The following is a 9,957-nucleotide window of genomic DNA, read 5'->3' as shown; positions in this document are numbered from 1 at the left end:
CTCTCTCTCCCCCTCTCTCTCCCTCTCCCCCCCTCTCCCTCTCCTTCTCTCTCTCCATACTCATACATAACTCTCCTCTTCCTCCATATAGCAGGAGACAAGCAAATCTTCTAGAACAAGTCTCAAATAAGAGAGAACTGTTTGAATTTGTTTAGATTATCAATGATTTGTCATCCTATATCACAGTATAAAGTTACAAAATAAAAACTTCATAGTTCACCTTCATGGTCAATGAATTTTCATAATGTGCTTAAGGTAGTAATAGTTTTGGATGTAGGTTATGTTTAATATTAAAAATATAGGAAAAAAAAACATGGAAAGCAACAACATATTGTGAATACTGGAACACAGTGAATGCCTAACTCTTCAGTTACATCAGATACATTCAGTAACTATTGTCTTGTGAAGGCTATAAAATATCCAATGTATTTAACCCATTTTTATGATATGCCCTTGCAAAGTGTAATTGGATATTTTATACTACCATTCTTTTCTCCTTGACCTTAGCACTCCATAGTGAAGGTCTTCATAAATGATAGTAAAAATAACTGATGTGGCAACTGTGTACTCTATGAAAATGATATGGTATCAATCATAATTAACCCCAATGTCTCCATCCCATGTGAGGGCTGACCTCATCACATCTGGTTTCCTGTTTGAAAATCCTTCAATTTGTGTAGGTTTCACTGATAACAATGCTCAGAATGATCTTCAGGCAATAGGAATGGACAAAAGATGAATTATCTGTCACTCAGAAGGATACCCTGACCATGGAAGCAATCAGACACATCTATCCATTTTTATTATTTTTTTCCTTTTTGGATCTCTGTATTTCTTCACTGATTCCCAGTTTAGGCCATTAAAATTATGAAAGAAGAAGGTGAAGAATGCAAATCACATAAATTTGTGGAAAATATATTCTCTCTTCTCCTTTCTCAATTAAGATTTTCCCACAGTATTATTGTACATCTTCCAGAAGATGAGCATGTATCTTTTATATATAATTTCAGTGAATGTATATGTATGTCTATTCACAGATATTTTGTTGTGTTAAGTATTAGAGAACACATTGTTAATCTCTTATTTTTGTACATATGGAGACAGTATTATTTACTTTCTTTTAGACAGTTCTAGTGTAATAAGTAAAATGTTTATCAGTAATTAAGCTGATCACAACTTCCTAATTGGAATTAGTGTCAGGGGCAAAGTCTAAGTTCCTTGATGATGGAGATATAGGCAATGTATTCTAGTATATTGGTACTGTCATTCTCTCTAGTCACTATCCATTTAGCAATTTATTGTTCTGACCAGGAGCTATATAGGAAAGTTACACACATTTACTAAGTATTCTATTTTTAGAAACTACAAAATTCTGATTGTCTTCACTTTCCATTGCTTAATAAACACTGAACTAAGTTTAAAATTGTTCATTGCTTTGCAAATAAATTGCCACTACCCAGAAAACCCCGTTTCCTTTAGTTCTAGAAAAAGCAGCCTATCTTGTATGTAAACAAAAACTAGTTTTGCCCTTACCTCTCTGCCTTTCTCTGTCATCTATAAATGGCCTGTCTATCTTTTAAGTGAAATCTTTGTTCAGAAAAACCAGTGATGTGGTCTGACCCATTCTAAAGATTCACTACGCTGTTACTATTACATTTTGAACAATCCAAATTTTCTAAAAGCACAAAGTTTAACAAGACTAGTAATTCCATTGCTTGCATCAGTTATAGCCCTTTCTCTTCCTTAAAAAAATTCCTGTTTTTTTTGCAGTGGCGGCAAAATGTCATACAGGTGCTATAACTCCAATAGTATCCACTAACTCAGTGCTGAAATGCCACAGCTACATTCAACTTCATCATTACCACTGACCATGGTGCTGATTACCAACATTTGACAGGATGATTGATGGGAAGCTTTACTTTTTAACTGTAGAAGGACCAGAAATTAAGACTACCTCAAAGGGACAAGTGTATTTTTGGATCAATTGTTGCCTCTGGTCCCCTAATACAAATGTTTGTTGTTATATTGTCTGTCACATATGCTACCAGATAAACAAGTAAAAATTTATTTAAATGATTTCACTAGTCTTCAACAGGTAGAAATATTTGTCTAGCAGGCTAAATTTAAAAAAAATTAATATTAATGATAATAATAGCTAGTATTTATGTATCACTTTAAGATTACAAAGCACTTTACAATTGTTATCTCCTTTAATCCTCACAAGCACCTTGTGAAGTAGATGCTATTATTATTTCCATTTTATTTATGAGGAAACTGAGGGAAATGTTAAGTGACTGGCCTAGAGTCACATACCTAGCAAGTATCTGAGGACAGATCTGAACTTAGATCTTCCTGACTCCAGGTCCAGCTTTTATTCAGTGTACCACCTTGCTGATTCTGATTCTTTTTTTACTTTCCTCCCTTTCTAATCATAGAATTCACTTGGATAAATAATATCTGGTCATTTTGATATTTTTAGTTTTCTTGCTCTGAATAAGAATTATGGTTCAAGAGTCCCTTTAAATTCTTAAGCTTAAATGACCTCAGTTACCAGTGTGAAACTTCTTAGCCATTGTGTTTTTTTTTTCCCCTTCCAAGTCTTATTCAGAAGTCATAAAATATTTAAAATTAACATTTACATGACAGAATTGTGGAAATGCCTCATGAAGCAGTCTCTCAACTATCAAACAAAGCATTTTATTTGTATCATTGCATCCTAAATGTTTACAGTAAAAATAGACAGCTTTATTGTGTTTTTCCTAAATTCATTAGGCCTCCCATTTAGCCTCTTAATTGTCCCCTCCTGTTGTGCTGTCCTAATGAAAAGAACCCATTTTTAACCAGTACCCATCCATTGTAGTTCCTGTGTTACCATGGAAACAAAATCATTTGTTCTAACATTGTCTGCTATACATATTTACAGCATATTAGGTAACACCTGGGAACTAAAATCTTGCAATACAATGGACTCATATTTGTAAAGAGCATAAGCAATACTGCTTTTCTTTAACCTTGTTTTCTCACTATTGTGATGGACAAGCATTTAAGTTATAATTACAGGCAAAGGTAGCAGATTGTCAGTGACATGAGATTTTGATTTTCAAAAACACAACATTTGAAACTTTATGATAATCTTTACAAAGGGATTATAATGAATTTCATGTAAGTACATTTTTTATTACATCATAAATGCCCATTTTGCTATTTATGGTCCATGGGACCTTGGACAAGTAACTTCACCTCTTACAGTTTTAGTTTCTTCTTCTGTATAATAAGGTGATTGGATAAGATGATATCTATTATATCACCTAGTTCCAAATCCTATGCTAGCATTCTTGAAACATTTGTCATATACATTAAGAACATAACTACATTTTTCTTTTCTTTCATATTCACTTAAATACAAATATCACCTGAAATTGTAAATTTAAGAACTAAAAGACCTTTAGAAAAAAGCCCATTTCAGTTAAAATTTAAGATTGAAAGTTAATTTCATCCATTAGTTTAATTCTGATAAAGGCAGTTAGTAAATATTATTTGAGGAAATGATAGTTGCTCATCACAAATAACATTTACTGACTGCACTCAAGATATATCATGGAACACAGAGGGACTATGATCTTTGCCTTCTAGGCCTGAATTCTATGAAGTACACTATTTTATCTCAAGTTTGAGAGTGTCATATAATTAAACCCAATAAGGAGATTAATTGGAAAGTTAACTATGCCCAAGTATGAACATCAACTCAAAGAATGAGTTTAACAACAAATATGATGTTAGATTTTTCTAGTACAAAAGTCTTAAAAGTAAAAAAAAAGGTTTAGGAAGTTTTATTGCACTTATTTAATACAGAACTTAATTTATTCAGAATTTCCTCATTCAGGCAGAAGTGAGGATACGAAAAAGTGGCATAAATTTCTACATTGACTATTCATATTTATGGCATTAATAATTTCTAGCTAGAAATAGCCATCTAGTTGAACCTTCTCATTTTAAAGATGAAGAAACTCAGGGTAAGAGAAGCTATGATTTAACCTAAGTCACATAAAGGAGTAAGTATTAGACTGTGATTCCCATTAATCTTCTATCCTGTTATGTTATTATAATCTCTCTTTTCACTGTTACACTTCCAAAAAGAGTGGTCTACATTCACTACTTCCAATTTTTTTACAGTTCCAATGCTCCTTACCTCTTTATAATATGGTATCTGCTACCACCACTTTATTCAATTGGTTTCTAAAAAGTAACTTCTGTATCTCCTTCAGTACTATTTTCTCTTCTTCTCATTCCCTCCAACTATAGGGCTGGCCATCAAGATTATCTTGTCTTCAAAGCTTTCAATAATTTGGTCTCACACTGCCTTTCCATCTTTAACTGTTAATTCTCTACACATATTCTGCATTTTTCTGTCTCTAATTCCTTGTTTCTGTGATTTGCTGCACCTGAAGAAATTCTGTGTATCCTTATTCCTAAACCTTCCCCTTGATCCTCTCATAGAGAAGTGATCTTTCCATCATCTGAACTCTTTCAGAATTTTATTACATTTCTTTTGGCTTTATCATACAATGCTTTGTATTTTGGTTATTTGTGCAATGTCCTCTAATAGAATATAAATCCTTTGAGGGCAGGGACTTAGCTGTTATATCCTCCCAGAGTCTATTGTGATGTCTTGAATACAGTACATTCTTAATAAATAATTGCTGAATAATTAAAGACTTCCAAGTTATTTTTTTGTGTATGTGTTTGTATCTATTTATACTTAGAATGTGATACCTAGGGGGAGATTAGGTTTCTGAAGCACTTCCAAAATGTTAACTAAATAATAATCAAATATACAAGTCTCTTTGATAATCATAGATCTAGAACTGGAAAGCACATTAGAGGTTGGCTAGTGCAACCTTCTTATTGTACAGATGAGGAAGCTAAGGTTTTAAAACTTGCCTGGCAGCAGGTAGCAAGCAGTAGTCAACAGAAGCCTGATCTAAACTCAGATCATTTAACTCCAAATCCGGTATTCTTCCATGGCACCAAACTGCCTTATAAAGAGAGTAAGTGATCTATTTTGTGGATGGAGAAACTCAGGTATAGGTGAAAAAAAGTTTATTCATTCTAAATACCTTGGATCTTGTGCTATTCCTCTTTTTTCTTTATTTGCAAGATCTATTTTTTTCCATTAGCATAAATATTTCTTCTACTAAAGAGATTGTAAAGCCTCAACACATTAGATAATCTTCCTAAGCTATCATCACCCTTTCCAAGTTTAGTTTGTAGATGAAGTAAAAATAGTCTGTAATCAGTGTGCCATATTTGAAACTTTGCCCGGTTGGTAATATGCGCCAGAACTCTACTGACATTGTCTTTAAGGACTAATAATAACCATATTGCCATGACTTCAACCACTTTATACTGGTGAAAATCTATTTTACTGAGGAGATTCTGAGAAACTTTTCTTTTAACAACTTGTTTTGTATGACATCTAGTAGATATGTGTCAAGGTTTGTTCATGAGTTTCTGGCCTATATTCTGGGTTGAAGGTTTTCTCCTTATTTGGCAAGAAGTTACAAACCATCCAATGAATACATGTCTAAGTGTTAAGTCTTTGTCTCACTAGCTACTTTTGTGAAGCTGAAGAATCTGAAGACAAGTGAATTTGGATTTCACTTCAAATGATGACAGCCAACTCCAACTCCATAATGCCACTCATAACTACTGAAGAAGTATTTGAAAAGTGGTCATCTAATAGAGTTGTTAGTTTTGTTCTTCTTGATCCCAGAAACTGGAAGTAGGAGATGGGAAATAGATTTGGCTCAATGTAAGGAGATACTTTCTAACAGAATGCTCTAAAAGTTGCTGCTTCAGGAAATAGTGGGTTTCTTTTCACTCGCGTTATTAAATCAGAGGCTAGATAGTCATTTGGGCATGCTATAGAAGGGATTTCTATTCAAGTAGAGGTTGGAGCAGATAATCTTTCAGACTCCTTTCAACTCTGTGATATGGTGATTCTACAAATCTATAATGTATATAATGAAGAAGGAAAAGCATAAATTTTTCAGTCTGCTTACAGTGGAAAACAAAATGCTGCACAGAATTTTCCTGCATTATCTCATGTTAAATGAGGAGCTTGCTTGATGATCACTAAAGGTAGATATGCTGAAAGGAGTTGTACTTGTTAAGAGATGTGAAATGGGTTATGAGGATGATAGAGAGATGATAACTGGGCCAACCAAATTAATCATTGGGTTCCATGAGATTCTAAATGGAGGACTGGAGGAGTAGTGTCAGATATTTGTTGTGATAAGCCAAGGATCTAGTTGTTGTGACAAGTGAAAACAGTGAGTAAAGGGCCATTTTTTTCTGGTATTTGGTTCTATTTACTATTGTGTTAGTGAACTGGCTATCACCTTGACATTTCTTCTTTTTCTTTCATGTCTCTCATAGTCTGTCCCACATACAAGGATTATAGTCCTTGTTTTATTTCTCCTCTTTGAATTTTGAGTTCCCTCCAATACCAAGCTCTTGTACAGGCTTCTGCCTAAAGCCTTTTTTTGTTCTCCTTAGTTGTTAGTGTTCTTTCCCTCCTGAAAGTACTATGTATGTATTAATTAATCAAGTAGAATACCCTTTGAGGGGAAGGACTCTTTATCGTTTCATCTTTGTAACCCCAGCATAAGGTATACACTTAATAAATGTTTTTTGGATTGAATTGGTTGGAATTTTCTTTCTTACCTCTCCCCTCCCCACCAATGTCACAGGCCAACAAAACTAAAATATGTTTTAATATCCCCTGAATGCAAAATTCTACCAAAATTAACATATCCCTTTGAAAATTATCAAGCAAAGCAACAGCAAGATCCAAAAGTGATCCAACTGAAATAAAAATTAAACTTTATCTAATCATCTCAAATATAATTGGTATTAACTATTCAAGTCTGTATTTGAGGTATATTGCCACAGAAAGTATGAGACCTAGGATTCTCCTTTCCTTAAATATTGAACTTTTCTTGTTTATTTCTGAATGGATGGATGGAACATTAGACTTGTACACATAAGACTTGGAACTTAGTTCTTAACCATTAAAGGAGTCACTGAACTCCCTTATGCTTAAGATTTTTTGCCTATGAAAGTACATTGAAAAAAGCTACCATTTTTCTACCTTGAAGGTAAAGGATGAGAGTTAAGGAAACAACAGTGCTGGAAATACTTCAGAATAATCAGGAAAAAAGGCCCATGCAGAAACAAGGTGTTATGGCACTCAGAGAATGGCAGTAGTTTCAGTAGCCAGTTTTTTTTTTTTGAAAATCTCTTTCTCTCTGATATTTTCCATTTTTAAACAAGCAGAAGTTATCCCCCCACATTCAACCTTCTTTGTTTGTTAGAGTTGTTTTCTCTAAAGCAGTTGTGGAATCTTTCAAGATTAGAAAAAGATAGTGATTAAGATTTTCTTGACATTTAAACCAAAATAACACTGTGTTTCTAGCTGAAATTATGTAGGAACATTTGGAAGGCTAGAACGATAATTTTCAGATCGCAAAAATAAAAAAGTGCAATGATTTTCATTGCTTTTGTTAAAAAGTTTCTGCTTGACATATTATGCTACATCTTTTCTAAGATACATTGAAAGTTTTCTTCAGTTCGATCCTTCAGATTGTGTAGCTGCCAGTTCCTTCCCCAGCACTCTGCTGCTTGGCCTGTCTCCAACAATGCCATGTGTAGTTCCCTCTCTCTCCCCAACCCTTTCCATTTCTAAATAGAGAAGAAAACAAGTCCATTCTGGCACTCACTTACATGCTGCAAAATTGGAATTAAAATTCAAGACACAAATGTCCCAAACTGCTGAGGACTAAGTGCACTCCATTCTCTTCAAGTTTTCATTTCCACCAACATCTTTCTTTTGTAATACAGTAGTCTCAACAACCTCAAGAAGGATACAGCCTGGGCCCAAATCCAGACCTAAATTGGAATGGTTTTTTCAAGTTCATCTTGGGCATCTTCATTTTTCAGAGATGTTTTAAACAAGCATGCCCATTTTACATTCCCATGTCTTTTCCTTTTAGAATATTGCCTATAGTTGGGAACCTCTTCATCAGTAGATAGGCCATGCTAAATGCTGATGCTATGTCTCAGGGGCAAAAATGGAAAATTGCTGTGCAGTGGTTATATGAACAGTAGGAAAGTAAATTTGCTCTCCAGTCGAGAGAACACTGATAGAGGCTACATTAGAAAGTCATGTTTTCTTTTTCAGCTTTGCCACATTTTCTTATATTTTGATTTCTCTGTGTGGCCATAGTCATGATCATGTATTAGGAACAAGTTTATCCATTTAGCTAATTCCCAGGCATAATGAATCTTTCTTCCATAAAATGTAGGGTAGTTTTTGTAGGAGGTAGTACTGACCCACACTACATTTAAATGAGACTACAGAGATTTTTACATTACAAATGACTTCTCATGAGAATCCTTAGTTTACCTCCTGGAATGTTTGTGCAGTTTTTCAGCTGACTACATTGTACCTCTGTTATAAGAATTCCAGATGCTCTGTCCATCTGATAACTCTATGAGATAAAAATGCACAGTGGAAATATAATCTACCAGTATGTAAAGCTTCATCTTTGCTGGAATCATATTGATTTGAGAGAAAGCAAGGTAACTGGGAAGAGATTTTTTTTTCAGTTAAGTCTTGTATTATTATTTCTATTAATTTATTTTTAGTTTTCAAGATTCATTTCCACAAGATTTTGAGTTCCAAATTTTCTCCCCATCTTTCCCCTCCCCTCTCACCTACATGCATTATGATTACCCCTTCCTCCAATCTGCCTTCCCTTCTATCATACCTCCCCCTGTCCCCTTCTCTAATACATTTCCCTTCTACTTTGCTGTAGGGCAAGATAGATTTCTATATCCCATTGCCTGTATATCTTTCTTATTTCCCAGTTGCATGTAAAAACAATTTTTTAACATTTGTCTTTAAAACTTTGAGTTCCACATTCTCTCTCCCTCCTCCCCCTCCCCAATTGAGAAGGCAAGCAATTAAATATAGGTTATACATGTGTAGTCATACAGAACATTTCCATAACAGTCATGTTGTGAAGGACTAACTATATTTCCCTCCATTCTATCCTGCCTCCCATTTATTCCATTCTCTCCTTTGATCCTGTCCCTCCTCAAAAGTGTTTGCTTATGATTATCCTCTCCTCCCATTTGCCATCCCCTCTAGCATCCCCTTCTTATCATCTCCCCCCTACTTTCCTATATGGTAAGATAGATTTTCATACCCAATTAAGTGTGTATGTTATTCCCTCCTTAAGCCAAAACTTATGAGAATAAGGTTCACTCATTCCCTCTCACCTCCCCCCTCTTCCCCTTCAATGTAAAACTTTTTCTTGCTTCTTTTATGTGAGATAATTTACCCCATTTACTCTCTTTCTCTCTCTCCTAGTACATTATTCTCTCACTCCTTAATTTTATTTTTTAGATATCATTCCTTCATATTCAACTCAGCCCTCCAACTATCCTATTCCTGAGAAAGGTCTCATGAGTTATAAATATCATATTTCCATGTAGGAATGTAAATAGTTCAACTTATTAATAAGTCCCTTAAGAGTTCTCTTTCCTGTTTACCTTTTCATGCTTCTCTTGATTCTTGTATTTGAAAGTCAAATTTTCTGTTCAGCTCTGGTCTTTTCATCAAGAATGCTTGAAAATCTTCCGTTACATTGAATGTCTATTTTTTTCCCCTGAAGGATTGTATTGAGTTTTTCTAGGTAGGTGATTCTTGGTATTAATCCTGCCATGTTTCCCCGATAATAAGACCTATCCCGAAAATAAGCCCTCCCCATACTGTGTAAGATTCCTCTAAAATAAGCCCTCCCCAGAAAATAAGCCCTATCGAGATGCTACTGTAGTGAAGGTGATCCCCTGTGCTACACGCTACATTACGGTACCCTCTGTATGCACCGT

General features: G+C 34.5%; 1 pseudogene; it reads right to left on the bottom strand.

The window, feature by feature from the left end:
- LOC138174920 (mitochondrial assembly of ribosomal large subunit protein 1-like) overlaps positions 1 to 9,957 on the bottom strand; it is an 80,404-nt pseudogene that overhangs the window by 69,329 nt on the left and 1,118 nt on the right.

The sequence above is a fragment of the Petaurus breviceps genome, unplaced genomic scaffold (genome assembly GCF_028583685.1).
Source record: "Petaurus breviceps papuanus isolate PSGF00001 unplaced genomic scaffold, PetGlider_PUasm1.0 76, whole genome shotgun sequence".
NCBI lineage: Eukaryota > Metazoa > Chordata > Mammalia > Diprotodontia > Petauridae > Petaurus > Petaurus breviceps.
The sequence above is the reverse complement of the archived record's forward strand: the minus strand, read 5'-3'. Positions and strand labels throughout refer to the sequence as shown.